This window comes from Salvelinus sp. IW2-2015, unplaced genomic scaffold, assembly GCF_002910315.2.
Source record: "Salvelinus sp. IW2-2015 unplaced genomic scaffold, ASM291031v2 Un_scaffold3148, whole genome shotgun sequence".
NCBI lineage: Eukaryota > Metazoa > Chordata > Actinopteri > Salmoniformes > Salmonidae > Salvelinus > Salvelinus sp. IW2-2015.
Window position 1 is genome coordinate 67,754 of NW_019944437.1, and position 16,703 is coordinate 84,456.

Sequence of the window (16,703 nt, forward strand, 5' to 3'; positions counted from 1 at the left end):
GTTGTTGTTGGTTCCAACCGCTGTGTTTTGTGAGCCGAGGAGGTGATCAGATGGCTACGCTTATAACTGCACGTAGCCTACTGCCTTGTGGCTTTGATACGCTTATAACTGCACGTAGCCTACTGCCTTGTGGCTTTGCTACGCTTATAACTGCACGTAGCCTACTGCCTTGTGGCTTTGCTACGCTTATAACTGCACGTAGCCTACTGCCTTGTGCTCTTTGCTACGCTTATAACTGCACGTAGCCTACTGCCTTGTGGCTTTGCTACGCTTATAACTGCACGTAGCCTACTGCCTGTGCTCTTTGCTACGCTTATAACTGCACGTAGCCTACTGCCTTGTGGCTTTGCTACGCTTATAACTGCACGTAGCCTACTGCCTTGTGGCTTTTGCTACGCTTATAACTGCACGTAGCCTACTGCCTTGTGGCTTTGCTACGCTTATAAACTGCACGTAGCCTACTGCCTTGTGCTCTTTGCTACGCTTATAACTGCACGTAGCTACTGCCTTGTGGCTTTGCTACGCTTATAACTGCACGTAGCCTACTGCCTTGTGCTCTTTGCTACACTTATAAGCAGAATGTAGCCTACTGCCTTGTGCGCTTTGCTACACTTATAACAGAACGTAGCCTACTGCCTTGTGGCTTTGCTACGCTTATAAACTGCACGTAGCCTACTGCCTTGTGCTCTTTGCTACGCTTATAACTGCACGTAGCCTACTGCCTTGTGGCTTTGCTACACTTATAACAAATGTAGCCTACTGCCTTGTGCTCTTTGCTACACTTATAACAGAATGTACCCTACTGCCTTGTGCCTTTGCTACACTTATAACAGAACGTAGCCTACTGCCTTGTGGCTTTGCTACGCTTATAACAGAACGTAGCCTACTGCCTTGTGCTCTTTGCTACGCTTATAACTGCACGTAGCCTACTGCCTTGTGCTCTTTGCTACGCTTATAACAGAACGTAGCCTACTGCCTTGTGCTCTTTGCTACACTTATAACAGAACGTACCTACTGCCTTGTGCTATTTGCTACACTTATAACAGAATGTAGCCTACTGCCTTGTGCTCTTTGCTACACTTATAACAGAATGTAGCGCTACTGCCTTGTGGCTTTGCTACACTTATGACAGAACGTAGCCTACTGCCTTGTGCGCTTTGCTACACTTATTACAGAATGTAGCCTACTGCCTTGTGCTCTTTGCTACACTTATAACAGAACGTAGCCTACTGCCTTGTGCTCTTTGCTACACTTATAACAGAATGTAGCCTACTGCCTTGTGGCTTGCTACACTTATGACAGAACGTAGCCTACTGCCTTGTGCGCTTTGCTACGCTTATAACAGAATGTAGCCCACTGCCTTGTGGCTTTGCTACGCTTATAACTGCACGTAGCCTACTGCCTTGTGCTCTTTGCTACGCTTATAACTGCACGTAGCCTACTGCCTTGTGGCTTGCTACACTTATAACAGAATGTAGCCTACTGCCTTGTGCTCTTTGCTACACTTATAACAGAATGTAGCCTACTGCCTTGTGCGCTTTGCTACACTTATAACAGAACGTAGCCTACTGCCTTGTGGCTTTGCTACGCTTATAACTGCACGTAGCCTACTGCCTTGTGCTCTTTTCTACGCTTATAACTGCACGTAGCCTACTGCCTTGTGGCTTTGCTACACTTATAACAGAATGTAGCCTACTGCCTTGTGCTCTTTGCTACACTTATAACAGAATGTAGCCTACTGCCTTGTGCGCTTTGCTACACTTATAACAGAACGTAGCCTACTGCCTTGTGGCTTTGCTACGCTTATAACAGAACGTAGCCTACTGCCTTGCTCTTTGCTACGCTTATAACAGAATGTAGCCTACTGCCTGTGCTCTTTGCTACGCTTATAACAGAACGTAGCCTACTGCCTTGTGCTCTTTGCTACACTTTAACAGAACGTACCTACTGCCTTGTGCTATTTGCTACACTTATAACAGAATGTAGCCTACTGCCTTGTGCTCTTTGCTACACTTATAACAGAATGTAGCCTACTGCCTTGTGGCTTTGCTACACTTATGACAGAACGTAGCCTACTGCCTTGTGCGCTTTGCTACACTTATTACAGAATGTAGCCTACTGCCTTGTGCTCTTTGCTACACTTATAACAGAACGTAGCCTACTGCCTTGTGCTCTTTGCTACACTTATAACAGAATGTAGCCTACTGCCTTGTGGCTTTGCTACACTTATGACAGAACGTAGCCTACTGCCTTGTGCGCTTTGCTACGCTTATAACAGAATGTAGCCTACTGCCTTGTAGCTTTGCTACACTTATAATAGAACGTACCTACTGCCCTGTGCTATTTGCTACACTTATAACAGAATGTAGCCTACTGCCTTGTGGCTCTTTTCTACACTTATAACAGAATGTAGCCTACTGCCTTGTGGCTTTGCTACACTTATGACAGAACGGAGCCTACTGCCTTGTGCGCTTTGCTACACTTATTACAGAATGTAGCCTACTGCCTTGTGCTCTTTGCTACACTTATAACAGAACGCAGCCTACTGCCTTGTGCTCTTTGCTACACTTATAACAGAATGTAGCCTACTGCCTTGTGGCTTTGCTACACTTATGACAGAACGTAGCCTACTGCCTTGTGCGCTTTGCTACGCTTATAACAGAATGTAGCCTACTGCCTTGTAGCTTTGCTACACTTATAATAGAATGTAGCCTACTGCCTTGTGCAGCTCTTTGCTACGCTTATAACAGAACGTAGCCTACTGCCTTGTAGCTTTGCTACGCTTATAACAGAATGTAGCCTACTGCCTTGTGCTCTTTGCTACGCTTATAACAGAATGTAGCCTACTGCCTCGTGCTCTTTGCTACACTTATAACAGAACGTAGTCTAAATCTACTGCTTGTATGAATTTGGGATCTATCTTCCCACAACCTTTGGAAAAGGCTATTTCTTTCTCTCAGAATGGAAAAGCTAAACCAATGGAATAGGTAATATGTTCTACAATAGGGGATAGTAGATTGACATGGGCTAGTGATTTTGTTATTCGTCACTTGTCATGTTGGCTGAGGAAAGGGAAATGTAGCCAGTTATTCTAACATAGGTGACGCGTGGGTTTTCAAGTTTGGGGAAGCTAATGTTCGCCATAAAAAAAATACACCTTTACAATAGGAAGCGTTCCATGCTACCTCGCATTTGCCAAACGTATGTAATATAGCCTTATATTCCTAATGTGATGATTAGATTGGATAGTCATATTTTAAGCTAATAATATAACTCAATCACTGTTCGCAAAGAAATGACTGTTCAATGCAGTGCGTAGTGGCGTGGCGTAGGACTAGGCTATAGGCTATATCGGATAACAATTCTTCTCCTTCCTGCGCACAGGAAAATGTTGGTCTTTTATAAACACATTTCATGCAATTATATTACACACGATATGACTGGAGACATAAGCAGAATATTTTTTAATAAGACAAACAATGACAGGGTAGCGTACTTTACTGACACTGACAAACAGATCAATAAAAATGACATTGTCTGATCCATATATTAGTGCTACGAAAAGGGGAGACAAAAATACAATATGAAATCCATCTAACATGGAGGAGGAGATTATCGTCCAAAAACAAACAAAAGTGTCAGTGACCCAATGATAAATACCGTGAATATGCAAAACTAACCGGGGATATGGCCAGTGTTCTCCGCTGCTGCCAATAAGACTACTTTTTGCTCAGTTAAATGAAGAATTTGTATGACCCAAAAGACAGATTGGACTTTTTTCATTGTCTTCTCTTTACAGCAATAGCCATTTGTTTTCCAAACTGTTTCTTTTTCCGSGATTGTATTTTTAAAATGCCTCGCTGGGTCGCCTTGCTTTTCACTGACGGTTGCAACTCAACAATCATCTATTTTGGCATTTGCTGCGCTCTCTGGCCACATTGCAGGCCCTTCCAACTGTAGTCTGTGAGATTTAAAACAATCCACAGCTTTAACAATTTAAAAAAAATAAAGATAATGATCCTCTGTGGCAAAGACAGGAGTAAGATAATTAGGCTAAATAATTTTGGCCATTTAATTAAATTTACTTTAGGGAAGGCTTTAGTTTCACTTAGCCTTATGGACGCGCCTCGTATATCTTCTAACATCTTCTACTCATCGTAATTCCTTAAGAATGACGCACTTGAATCTGAGTTGCATGTTCTGTTAAGATTAATGATCATAAACTGAATGTGATTTCTGTCATTCTGAGAACTGTGGGTGGACGAACTACGTCAGGTTAAGCAACCAATGCATATGTGTCAGGTAAATGTCTTGTCTGGCGCCACATTTTCCAAGCAGAAGCCCTGGTGTCTACATGTCTGTGTGTCTGTCTGTCTACATGTCTGTGTGTCTACATGTCTGTCTGTCTACATGTCTGTGTGTCTACATGTCTGTGTGTCTGTCTGTCTACATGTCTGTGTGTCTGTCTGTCTACATGTCTGTGTGTCTACATGTCTGTCTGTTTGTCTGTCTGTCTGTCTGTCTGTCTGTCTGTCTGTCTGTCTGTCTGTCTGTCAACGTGTCCGTGTGTCTGTGTGTCTGTTTCTGTGTGTGAGAGAGATGTATGCCTTGTATGACCTCTAATGTTTTTGACACCATTAGTGTCATCCTTCTCGGTGAGTACTAATGAACACACATCTCCTCATCCCTCATTTCTTCTCGTCCTCCAGGGAGAGATCGGACGACCAGGGTCAAAGGTGAGACACTCCTCCTCTCACTCCGTCGCTCGTACAATCCTCCTCTCGCTCCCTCGCCCATCTCTCCCTCTCCCTCTCTCTCTCCCTCTCCTCTGCAGTGTCTCTTTCCTTCTCCTCTGCAGTGTCTCTCTCCTTCTCCTCTGCAGTGTCTCTCTCCCTGTCCTCTGCAGTGTCTCTCTCTTTCTCCTCTGCAGTGTCTCTCTCCTTCTCCTCTGCAGTGTCTCTCTCCTTCTCCTCTGCAGTGTCTCTCTCCTTCTCCTCTGCAGTGTCTCTCTCCTTCTCCTCTGCAGTGTCTCTCTCTTTCTCCTCTGCAGTGTCTCTCTCCTTCTCAATCAATCAATCAATCAATTTTATTTTATATAGCCCTTCGTACATCAGCTAATATCTCGAAGTGCGTAACAGACCCCAGCCTAAAACCCCAAACAGCTAGTAATGCAGGTGTAGAAGCACGGTGGCTAGGAAAAACTCCCTAGAAAGGCCAAAACCTAGGAAGAAACCTAGAGAGGAACCAGGCTATGAGGGGTGGCCAGTCCTCTTCTGGCTGTGCCGGGTGGAGATTATAACAGAACTATGCCAAGATGTTCAAAAATGTTCATAAGTGACAAGCATGGTCAAATAATAATCATGAATAATTTTCAGTTGGCTTTTCATAGCCGATCATCAAGAGTTGAAAAACAACAGGTCTGGGACAGGTGGCGGTTCCATACCGCAGGCAGAACAGCTGAAACTGGAATAGCAGCAAGGCCAGGCGGACTGGGGACAGCAAGGAGTCACCACGGGCGGCAGTCCCGACGCATGGTCCTCGGGCCCAGGTCCTCCGAGAGAAAGAAAGAGAGAAGGAGAAAATATAGAGAGAGCCAAGATTTTCAAAATGTTCATAAATGACAAGCATGGTCAAATAATAATCAGGAATAAATCTCAGTTGGCTTTTCATAGCCAATCATTAGGAGTTGAAAACGCAGGTCTGGGACAGGTAGGGGTTCATAACCGCAGGCAGAACAGTTGAAACTGGAATAGCAGCAAGGCCAGGCGGACTGGGGACAGCAAGGAGTCACCACGGCCGGTAGTCCCGACGTATGGTCCTAGGGCTCAGGTCTCCGAGAGAAAGAAAGAGAGAAGGAGAAAATTAGAGAGAGCCAGATTTTCAAAATGTTCATAAATGACAAGCATGGTCAAATAATAATCAGGAATAAATCTCAGTTGGCTTTTCATAGCCGATCATTAAGAGTTGAAACAGCAGGTCTGGGACAGGTAGGGGTTCCGTAACCACAGGCAGAACAGTTGAAACTGGAATAGCAGCAAGGCCAGGCGGACTGGGGACAGCAAGGTGTCATCATGCCCGGTAGTCCTGACGTATGGTCCTAGGGCTCAGGTTCTCAGAGAGAAAGAGAGAACGGAGAATTAGAGAGAGCATACTTAAATTCACACAGGACACTGGATAAGACAGGAGAAGTACTCCAGGTAACCAACTGACCCTAGCCCCCCGACACAAACTACTGCAGCATAAATACTGGAGGCTGAGACAGGAGCGGTCAGGAGACACTGTGGCCCCATCCGAAGAAACCCCCCGGACAGGGCCAAATAGGAAGGATATAACCCCACCCACTTGCCAAAGCACAGCCCCCGCACCACTAGAGGGAAATCCTCAACCACCAACTTACAATCCTGAGACAAGGCCGAGTATAGCCCACAAAGGCTCCACCCCAGCACAAACCAAGGGGGGCGCCAACCCAGACAGGAAGATCACGTCAGTAACTCAACCCACTCAAGTGACGCACCCCTCCTAGGGACGGCATGAAAGAGCACCAGCAAGCCAGTGACTCAGCCCCTGTAACAGGGTTAGAGGCAAGAAATCCCAGTGGAGAGAGGGAACCGGCCTGGCAGAGACAGCAAGGGCGGTTCGTTGCTCCAGAGCCTTTCCGTTCACTCACACTCCTGGGCCAGACTACACTCAATCATATGACCTACTGAAGAGATAAGTCTTCAGTAAAGACTTAAAGGTTGAGACGAGTCTGCGTCTCTCACATGGGTAGGCAGACTGTTCCATAAAAATGGAGATCTATAAGAGAAGCCCTGCCTCCCGCTGTTTGCTTAGAATTCTAGGGACAATTAGGAGGCCTGCGTCTTGTGACCGTAGCGTACGTATTGGTATGTACGGCAGGACCCACTCGGAAAGATAGGTAGGAGCAAGCCCATGTAACGCTTTATAGGTTAACAGTAAAACCTTGAAATCAGCCCTTGCCTTAACAGGAAGCCAGTGTAGGGAAGCTAGCACTGGAGTAATATGATCAAATTTCTTGGTTCTAGTCAGGATTCTAGCAGCCGTATTTAGCACTAACGGAAGTTTATTTAGTGCTTTATCCGGGTAGCCGGAAAGTAGAGCATTGCAGTAGTCTAACCTAGAAGTAACAAATGCATGGATTAATTTTTCTGCATCATTTTTGGACAGAAAATTTCTGATTTTTGCAATGTTACGTAGATGGAAAAAAGCTGTCCTTGAAACAGTCTTGATATGTTCGTCAAAAGAGAATCAGGGTCAAGAGTAACGCCGAGGTCCTTCACAGTTTTATTTGAGACGACTTTACAACCATCAAGATGAATTGTCAGATTTAACAGAAGATCTCTTTGTTTCTTGGGACCTAGAACAAGCATCTCTGTTTTGTCCGAGTTTAAAAGTAGAAAGTTTTCAGCCACCACTTCCTTATGTCTGAAACACAGCCTTCTAGCGAGGGCAATTTGGGGCTTCACCATGTTTCAATTGAAATGTACAGCGTGTGGTCATCCGCATAGCAGTGAAAGTTAACATTATGTTTTCGAATAACATCCCCAAGAGGTAAAATATATAGTGAAAACAATAGTGGTCCTAAAACGGAACCTTGAGGAACACCGAAATGTACAGTTGATTTGTCAGAGACAGACCATTCACAGAGACAAACTGATATCTCCGACAGGTAAGATCTAAACCAGGCCAGAACTTGTCCGTGTAGACCAATTTGGGTTTCCAGTCTCTCCAAAAGAATGTGGTGATCGATGGTGTCAAAGGCAGCAACTAAGGTCTAGTAGCACGAGGACAGATGCAGAGCCTCGGTCTGACGCCATTAAAAGGTCATTTACCACCTTCACAAGTGCAGTCTCAGTGCTATGATGGGGTCTAAAACAACTGAGAAGCATTTCGTATACATTATTTGTCTTCAGAAAGGCAGTGAGTTTGCTGCGCAACAGCTTTTTCTAAATCTTTGAGAGGAATGGAAGATTCGATATAGGCCGATAGTTTTTTATATTTTTCCGGGTCAAGGTTTGGCTTTTTTCAAGAGAGGCTTTATCACTGCCACTTTTAGTGAGTTTGGTACACATCCGGTGGATAGAGAGCTGTTTATTATGTTCAACATAGGAGGGCCAAGCACAGGAAGCAGCTCCTTCAGCAGTTTAGTAGGAATAGGATCCAGTATGCAGCTTGAAGGTTTAGAGGCCATGATTATTTTCATCATTGTGTCAAGAGATATAGTACTAAAAACATTAAGTGTCTCTCCCGACCCAGGCCCTCGCAGAGCTGTGCAGATCCAGGACAGCTAAGCCCTGGAGGAATACGCAGATTCAAAGAGGAGTCCGTAATTTGCTTTCTAATGGTCATGATCTTTTCCTCAAAGAAGTTCATCCAGAACAAATATAATTCTTCTTTTATTCTTGATACTGGGTTGCTGAAGTGAGAAGCGGAGAGACCATCCTCAAATCTAAATAGGGGAAATGCATGCCCTTCAGTTACATGTTCGAGAAAGATGTGATCAAAAAAGATATATCTAGCGATCGTTAGCAGTTTTAATTATAAGTTGTATGAACTTTTGAGTGATAGATTATGTTATTCTCAATTAGATAAGTTCATAATGACTGGATCTCTTCTTTTGTTTAATGTTCCGTATCTCTCCTAGGGCTTAGCTGTCCTGTGTTACCCTCGCACTATTTGCTCTTGTCTGTGTGTTCCTTTTGGTGATTTCGAGTGTATGTATGTACTTATCTAATATTTTCTAGTTTTGATGTATCTTATTTATGTCTAATTCTGTACCATATGTATGAAAATTATATCATTTTTGGCCTTTTCTTATATTACTCTTCATATTTGCTGTCTATTATCTGTTGTATTTCTTTATTTTTTCTCTTATCTTATTCTGTCTTGTATTATTGTTTTGTTGTCTGCTTTTTTTGTTTGCTTGTTTTGTTCTCTTTCTCTATGTTAGAATCATATCACTCAGAGATAAACGTTTAAGAGAGAAAGTAGGATGATCGAGCAGCAGTGAGGGCTCTTCGGTACTGCACGGTACGTCTTCCAAGCTAGTCGGAAGACTTCCAGTTTGGTGTGGCGCGCTTCCGCCAATTCCTGGAAGCTTGCTTCACAGCTCGGGATTTCTGTATACCAGGGAGCTAGTTTATACTAAATCTTTTCGTTTTTAGGGTGCAAACTGCATCTAGGTATTGCGCAAGGTTAAATTGAGTTCCTCATTAGGTGGTTAAACTGATTTCCTCTGACGTCCTTGGGTAGCCAGCAAGGAGTCTGGAAGGCATCAAGGAATTTTTGTGTTGTCTGAGATTTATAGCACGACTTTTGATGCTCCTTGGTTGGGGTCTGAGCAGATTATTTGTTGCAATTGCAAAACGAATAAAAGGTGGTCCGATAGTCCAGGATATGTGGAAAAACATTAAGATCTACAACATTATCCATGGGACAAAACTAGGTCCAGAGTAATGACTGGGCAGACAGTGAGTAGGTCAGACATGTGAGCAAAACCCACTGAGTCGATAATGGCTCCGAAAGACTTTTGGGGTGGGTCTGGGACTCTCCATGTGAATATAAAATCACCAAAAATTAGAATATGATCTGCTATGACTACAAGGTCTGACGGAATTCAGGAAACTCAGAGGAGGAACGCTGTATATGGCCCAGGGGCCGTAAACCAGTAGCTTAAAAAGTGATTGAGTAGGCTGCATAGATTTCATGACTAGAAGCTCAAAACAGAGACAAAACGACCATTTTTTTTGTACCGAAATTGAAATTTCGCTATCGGTACAATGTTCGCAACACCTTCGCGCTTGTGCGGGATGCTAAACGGGGGATATGGGTTCATCCCCTAGAAGCCAGCCACACACACACACACACCCGGCTCTCCTCCGTTCGCCCTCACCCCTCTGCGCCGGCCGCGCGCACCGACCAGCACACACAGAGGGTGAGAGAGGGCGGTGGTCGGTGGTTACACACGAGGGCTCTCCTCCCTGTGCGCTGTCTGCAGGGTGTCTTCCTTCCTCCTTTCTCGACACGCACCACGGAGGCTTACTTGCTCCGTCTCTTTCTCGAGGCGTCCTTCGGTGCCTCCCCGCTAGTGCGCTCTCTAGTACCTTCACTGCAAGTGCGCTCTCTGGACAGGCCTCCACCGGGTTTACCCTACGCTCAGTGTCGCTCCACCTGTCCTTCTGCAGTGTCCTCTCCTGCCTCTCACATACCACACACCACAGAGCATGCCTTCTCCTACACTCTGTTCGCTCACGAGGTCCTCACACACACGACACGAGCACACACACGGCCCCTGCTCTTTTCCTCCCCGTCCTTCTCGCTGTCCCAACCACTCACAGAAATTTGTTGCCAAAGTAGTCTCTAGCTCTTCTCCCCCAGTTGGTCCATCTCACCGAGCCACTACACACCACACCATTGTAGATAAGCGGCGCATGGGTGTTCTTCCCTTCTCGGCCTACAGCTCCTATCGCCAATCCTACGCTCATTACGTGCTAAATAGCGCTGCAAAACTGATAGACAGGAAATTTGAGATCAATTGCAGCTGCTCTACCCGTGCTAGTCTCCTCCCACCCTCGCCTACTCCCGGTCTTAGGCAAGCTGATTTCAGGTCTTCGAGCTTGATCTTAACGCGTGCAGTGGGTCTCTCTCCTTCGCCTCTGCAGTGTCTCCCCCTGTCCCCTGCAGTGTCTCTCTCCTTTCCCTGCAGTGTCTCTCCCCTGTCCTCTTGCAGTGTCTCTCCCTGCCCTCTGCATGTGTTACAATGCTCCTACCATCTGGGCCTTCCTGGCCTCCTACTCTGTCAAGTGCTCTCTCTCTCCTGTTCGTCTGAAGTCCGGTCTGGTCGCCGCCTGTTCTCTTCTGCAGGCGTCTACATACCCCCAGCACCCACCTGCGATGGTGCCTCTACCGGGTCTCACTGTCCACCGTCAGGCACCTAGTATTGGCTCTCTCTCACACCATGTCCTTCTAAGGCCAAATCACAGCGCTGCGCGGGGAGGCCCTCGGCGCTCTGCATCGTGCGCCTCTCCATCAACTGATTCCCTTTTTCATCGGAACAGCTGCGGCCTACTGCTCTCTCCCAATGTGGACAAGACGCCAGACTCCGGTTCAACCTTAAGTCTTACTGAAGATTCACTCTCAGTAGGCGTCTATGACTTTGATTGTAGTCTGGCCCAGGCAGTTGTGAAGTGAAACGGAACGGCTCTGGAGCATACTCGAACCCGCCTTGTCGTCTCAAGGCCCGGGTCTCCCCGTTCCCCTTCCTCCACTGGGATTCCTCTGCCTCTAACCCTGTTAAGGGGGCTTGAGTCATGCTTATGCGGGCCTTTCATGCGTCCTAAGGAGGGGCGTCGAATTGAGGGTGAGTTTTAGACTGCTGTACTCTTCCTGCGTGGGTTGGCCCTCATTGCAGTTGGGTGTGTGGTGCGATGAACCTTTGTGGCTATTACTCGCCTCTTGTCTCAGGATTGGTAGTCTTGTGGTTGTATGGATTTCTCCCCCTATGGTGTCGCGTGCAGTGTCGGGCTGTGCTTGGCCCAAGTGGGTGGTTGATATCCTCTTCTTCCCCTAAATCTAGAGAAAAAAAGTTCCTCGGAGGGGGAACAACACGTGTACTCACCTGACCCGACCTCCTGTCTCAGGCCTCCAGATTTATGCTGCAAGTATCTTGTGTCGGGGGCTAGGGTCCAGTTGTTACTGGATACTGCTCCGGTCCGTATCCAGTTGTCGTGTGAACTTTAGTATGCTCCTCTCCTAACTCCTCGTTGTCCTCATCTTTCTTCTCCTTGCTCTCTCTCTCCCTGTCCTCTTACTCTGTCAGTGTTTCTCATGCAATCTGAGCCTAGGTACCATAACTATCGTACGGACTACGGCTGCATATGAGTCGAACTGTCTCTCACTCTCTTGCCTTTGTTCCTCCGCACTCCGACCTGGCCCTTGCTGGGCTATCTGCACCAGTTGTCTCTCCTCTGTTCCTGTCCTGCTGCTGTGGTTAGCGCAGTGTCTCTCGTGAACCCTCTAAACCTTGTTTCTCCTCAGCACGCCTGACTGTATTCACACTGCAAATGTGTCACTCTCGCAGGCCGCCCTCCTCCCGAAACGTCCAACTGGAGATTTTACTTCCTGATTCTATTATTTGAGCATGCCTGTCATTTGTATGAAATTTTGAAAATCTTTGGCGTCTCTAACTTCCTCACTTCTCTATCTTTCCTCGGAGGACTCAGCCCTAGCGACCAATACGTCGCGAAGACTACGGCCGGGTGATCCTTGCTGTCCCAGTCCGCCCTGGCTTGCAGCTATCTCCAGGTTCACTGTCTGCCTGCGGTTTATGGAAACCCCTACCTGTCCAGACTTGCGTTTCAACTCTTAATGATTGGCGTGCACGTGATCGCACACAACGAACTCGAGCACCTTAGTCTCCCTGATTAATTATCGACATGTGCATGGTGAGTTTAGAACAATTTCACACCTTTTAACTTTCTCGCTTCTCTCTTTCTTCTCTCGGAGGTCCTTGCTCCGAGACCTACTTCCGTCGGTGCCACTCTGGCAGCGGCCCTGTGATCCTTGCTGTCCTCTAGTCCGCTGCCTTCCGGCTACTCAGTTGTTTCAGCTGCTTCTGCCTGCGTTTATGGAACCGCCCACTGCCATGCACCTGTTCGTTGTGCGTCAACTACGTTTGCTCATGATCCGGCCTAGTGATACACTAGCCCAATCGTGAAACACAGTTGTTCCTCATGCACTCACTCCATGTATCCTTCACTCATGCCTAGTTGGTTCCAACTCGATATCCATTTTGATACACTTTCCTTTGGCTACTTATCCTCTGCAGTGTCTATCTCCTTCTCCTCTGCAGTGTCTCTCTCCCTGTCCTCTGCAGTGTCTCTCTCCCTGTCCTCTGCAGTGTCTCTCTCCTTTTCCTCTGCAGTCATTCTCTCCTTCTTGGCTCTGGTCCATCAACTGTGTGTGTGTGTGTGTGTGTGTGTGTGTGTGTGTGTGTGTGTGTGTGTGTGTGGTGTGTGTGTGTGTGTGTGTGTGTGTGTGTGTGTGTGTGTGCGTGGTCGTGCGTGCGTGCGTGCGTGCGTGCGTGCGTGCGTGGTGCGTGTGCGTGCTGCGTGGGGCGCTGCGTGTGAGTGCGTGCGTGCGTGCGTGCGTGCGTGCGTGTGTGCGTGTGTGTACTGCATCCCCCCTCTGCAGTTCTAATCTCCCTGAGTGCTTGTGTTCTCTATGGTAAATCACTAAGACATTGTTCCTGTGGCTACACACCACACACACTCACACATCACTCTAAAGCCCACTGGTTAATGACACTGAGCTGAAGGAATACACACTCTGCTCCACCATGTGGCAGATCATATTTTTGCTCAGGGATCGCTACCAGCCCACCTATAAGTGGCTCGCCAAGCAATTCTAAAAGTACATGCATTTTTTAAAATGTGTTCCATCATAAACTGTCATAAACATAAAGATTCCGGCTTAAAGCTTCCGGCTTACCTATCCCACCCCTGGTTAACCACGATTGGCTTAAAAAGCCAAACCTAACACAATATCTGCCAATGAATGTCTAGCAATATTGCTCCTCTCTGTCTGATTGGTGTGCACATTTGTCAATCACTCCGTTTGTAGCCAATTAGCGATGCTAGTAACGGGCTTGTGGGTTGGCAGAACTTGTTTCCACATAAAGTAGGCTTAACTGACAGAAAGATATTGTGAATATTTGTGTCAACTTGGTGATCGCTGTTTAGCAAGCTCTGCCATGAGGTGTGTTGCAGCCGTAGGCCTATCAGAAATATCACTAGATCAACACATTCCCCTATCTTTCTCAATGCACAATTAAAGGGGAATTACACTCAAAAATACTAATTTGTTCCGTTTTTTGTTGTGATTTAAGCATTGACGTGGACTCAGAATATACATTTTTGTTGTTTCGCTATGAATAATTGTAATATTGAGAGTAAAAATATATAATAATAATAATTGAAAGCCAGGAAAAATAAAACAGAGAAAACAGAATTCCAGGAAAATACAAAATATAATTTTATGTGGCCCCTTAATGTTGTTTATTACCATTATTTGACCAGGTATGTTGACAGAAAACACATCTCTTGTACACCAAGGACCCGGGGAAGAGCTGTTTATGAACCATTTAAAAAAATATATCTGTACAACAGTAGAGTCTGCTGAGGAGATGAAGGCTCATAATATTGCCATGTGTTTGATGTATTCAAAACCATTCCATGTATTCCACTCCAGTCATTACCACGAGCCCATCCTCCCCAATTAAGGTGCTACCAACCTCCTGTGGTGTACAATGCCAAGAAGCATTCTTCTTGAGGAGCTTTCAAATATTTTGGTCTGTTGCACCTTATTAATGCTTGTCTGTAGATCCAAATAAAGTAAATATGCCAATGGGACTTGTGTTAACTCCAGGGTCGTACTGGTCCTCTTGGGTTACCAGGTAGACAGGGACCAGCAGGATGGCCCGGTCCAGAGGGACCCAAAGTAAGTCTCTCTCCCGTCTTAATGAATACCTCACTATGGCGCTCTCCCTGTGTCAACAACACTCAGGTGAATTAACCTTCTGGTTTCCAGGGAGAGAAAGGAGAGCCAGGGCTGATGGGTCTGCCGGGGTTGAGAGGACCACCTGGAAACAAGGTCTGTATCACAGACACATTTCACCTCTCTCACGGGCATGAAGTCAGCAACACACATTCACACGTCATAAACACAAGACAAAAAAATAGGTCCCTTTTCTCAGACACCGAAGCACCGCCGTCGAACCATTATATTTCACAGCGTATGCTGCAGAAAAATAAAACTCCCTATTAGGCACGACTGTCTGTTTAAACGTGTCTGAAAACAGCCTCTACTATATCTACTACTACTTCTCTACTTGTCTGTAAAAATAAAAAATCATCTGAGCTGCATGCAATTGAACGAGTCACGGGAAGCACCTTTCGTTGCTTTCCTTGTAGACAGAATAAAACAGGGTTGGGCGCGATTACTTGAAACATTTACTAACCTTGTCCGTAAGCAATAAATAAACGAAAAATAAAAAATAAACCGAAAGAAAAGTTATTTTAACCTGGTAACTATTTTTTTTTCTGTTTGCTCTAGAATTTGATTATCAATAATTAAACTAAACCGATGATATTAGACTCAAACAGCATGTGTCGGATAGGAATTTCCTTTAGCACTGCGGCGTGTCCTTCTAATCCCGTCAAGCAGCAGCACAAGGACTCTCTCCATCGATTGGAGGAGTATTAGGCTATCAGTGATAGAAACCAATATCTAAAGTGTTTTTTTCAAGATGAAAAGAAGACGGAAAGTGACAAAGTGTCCAGACGACTGTGTGCTGATTGACCAGTAGGCTAGGTGTGAACGATGTGGGCGGCAGGTAGCTTAGTGGTTAGAGCGTTGGACTAGTAACCGGAAGGTTGTAAYATCGAATCCCCGCGCTGACAAGTTAAAAATCTGTCGTTCTGCCGCTGAAAAAGGCAGTTAATTAACCCACTGTTCCTAGGCTGTCATTGTAAATAAGAATTTGTTCTTAACTGACTTGCCTGGTTAAGTAAATAAAAACTGATCTGATAGATTAATTCTAATCAATTATCTGAATATTTACAGAGCCCCCATCCACCACCTGATGGGCCATCAGAGGGACGATTAGACGGTTCTGCTGTTGGCCATCTGCTATTGTCTCCTTGAATTAAAGCGTCAAGATTTAACAGAGATGTTTCGAACCGGATTCGTTTTTCCAAACTGTAATTATTTTTTTATTTCATTCAATTGAGTCTTATGATGGAAGCCTGGAGTTTTTTAAATGTATTCTAGGAGTGAATACACTTCAACGTCTAGACGATAAAAGGCTATACTGATTTAATATTTACACGTACGTACGTAGTGTGATCATAATCATTATTTTAGCGATCCGCGGTAGACGTCCCTCCAATGAAAAGGCCTCCCATCCTGCTGACGTGAGCTGCTGAACAGCGCGTTGCACTTGAGATGCATTTATGGATGAGAAAGGGAAGTTGCCATTTACAAAAACGTTTTCAATATCGGCCATTCATATGAAATATGTGCGCAGTACTTTGTTTTAAGCATCAATTTATCAAATCGTTATTTTTTTTCTTGCTCTAACTGCCAGCAGCTAGAGAAAGAAACACAGGAACGTTGTTACGCACGAGGCTCGTAGGCTATTATCAGAGGACCTCGGAGCCTTGCATCCCACTGGGCAAAAACTGGTTGAATCAACGTTGTTTCCACGTCATTTCACACACACATGAACACACATACACACATTCTAAACCCTAAAGAGAAAATAGGTTCATTGTTGTCCTTTCATTCCTTCTCCAGGGTCTTCCTGGTTATAAAGGAGAGAAGGTGAGCTCAGATTATACTCTTATTCAGAGCATGCTGTTCAAACTACATTACCCAGATTATACTCTCTGTTTATATTGTTATAGTGTTTCATAATTGTTTATAGTGTTCTAAGTGTTACATATTATTATACTGTTCTATATTGTTATAGTGTTCTATATTGTTCTAGTGTTCTATATTGTTATTATGTGTCTATATATTATACTGTTCTATATTGTTTAGTGTTCTATATTTTATTATGTGTTCTATATTGTTATAGTGTTCTGTTTATAGTTTGTTATACTTTCTATATTGTTATACTGTTCTAT

General features: G+C 45.2%; 1 long non-coding RNA gene across 1 annotated transcript in view; it reads left to right on the plus strand.

Moving 5' to 3' along the window:
* Positions 1 to 16,401, plus strand: part of LOC112075420 (uncharacterized) — a 19,658-nt gene extending 3,257 nt beyond the window's left edge. The window contains exons 2-5 of the long non-coding RNA XR_002894982.2: positions 4,710 to 4,736; positions 14,443 to 14,514; positions 14,605 to 14,667; positions 16,372 to 16,401. This is a non-coding gene — a long non-coding RNA (uncharacterized lncRNA). The remainder of the gene's footprint in view (positions 1 to 4,709; positions 4,737 to 14,442; positions 14,515 to 14,604; positions 14,668 to 16,371) is intronic.
* Positions 16,402 to 16,703: the final 302 nt, after the last annotated feature.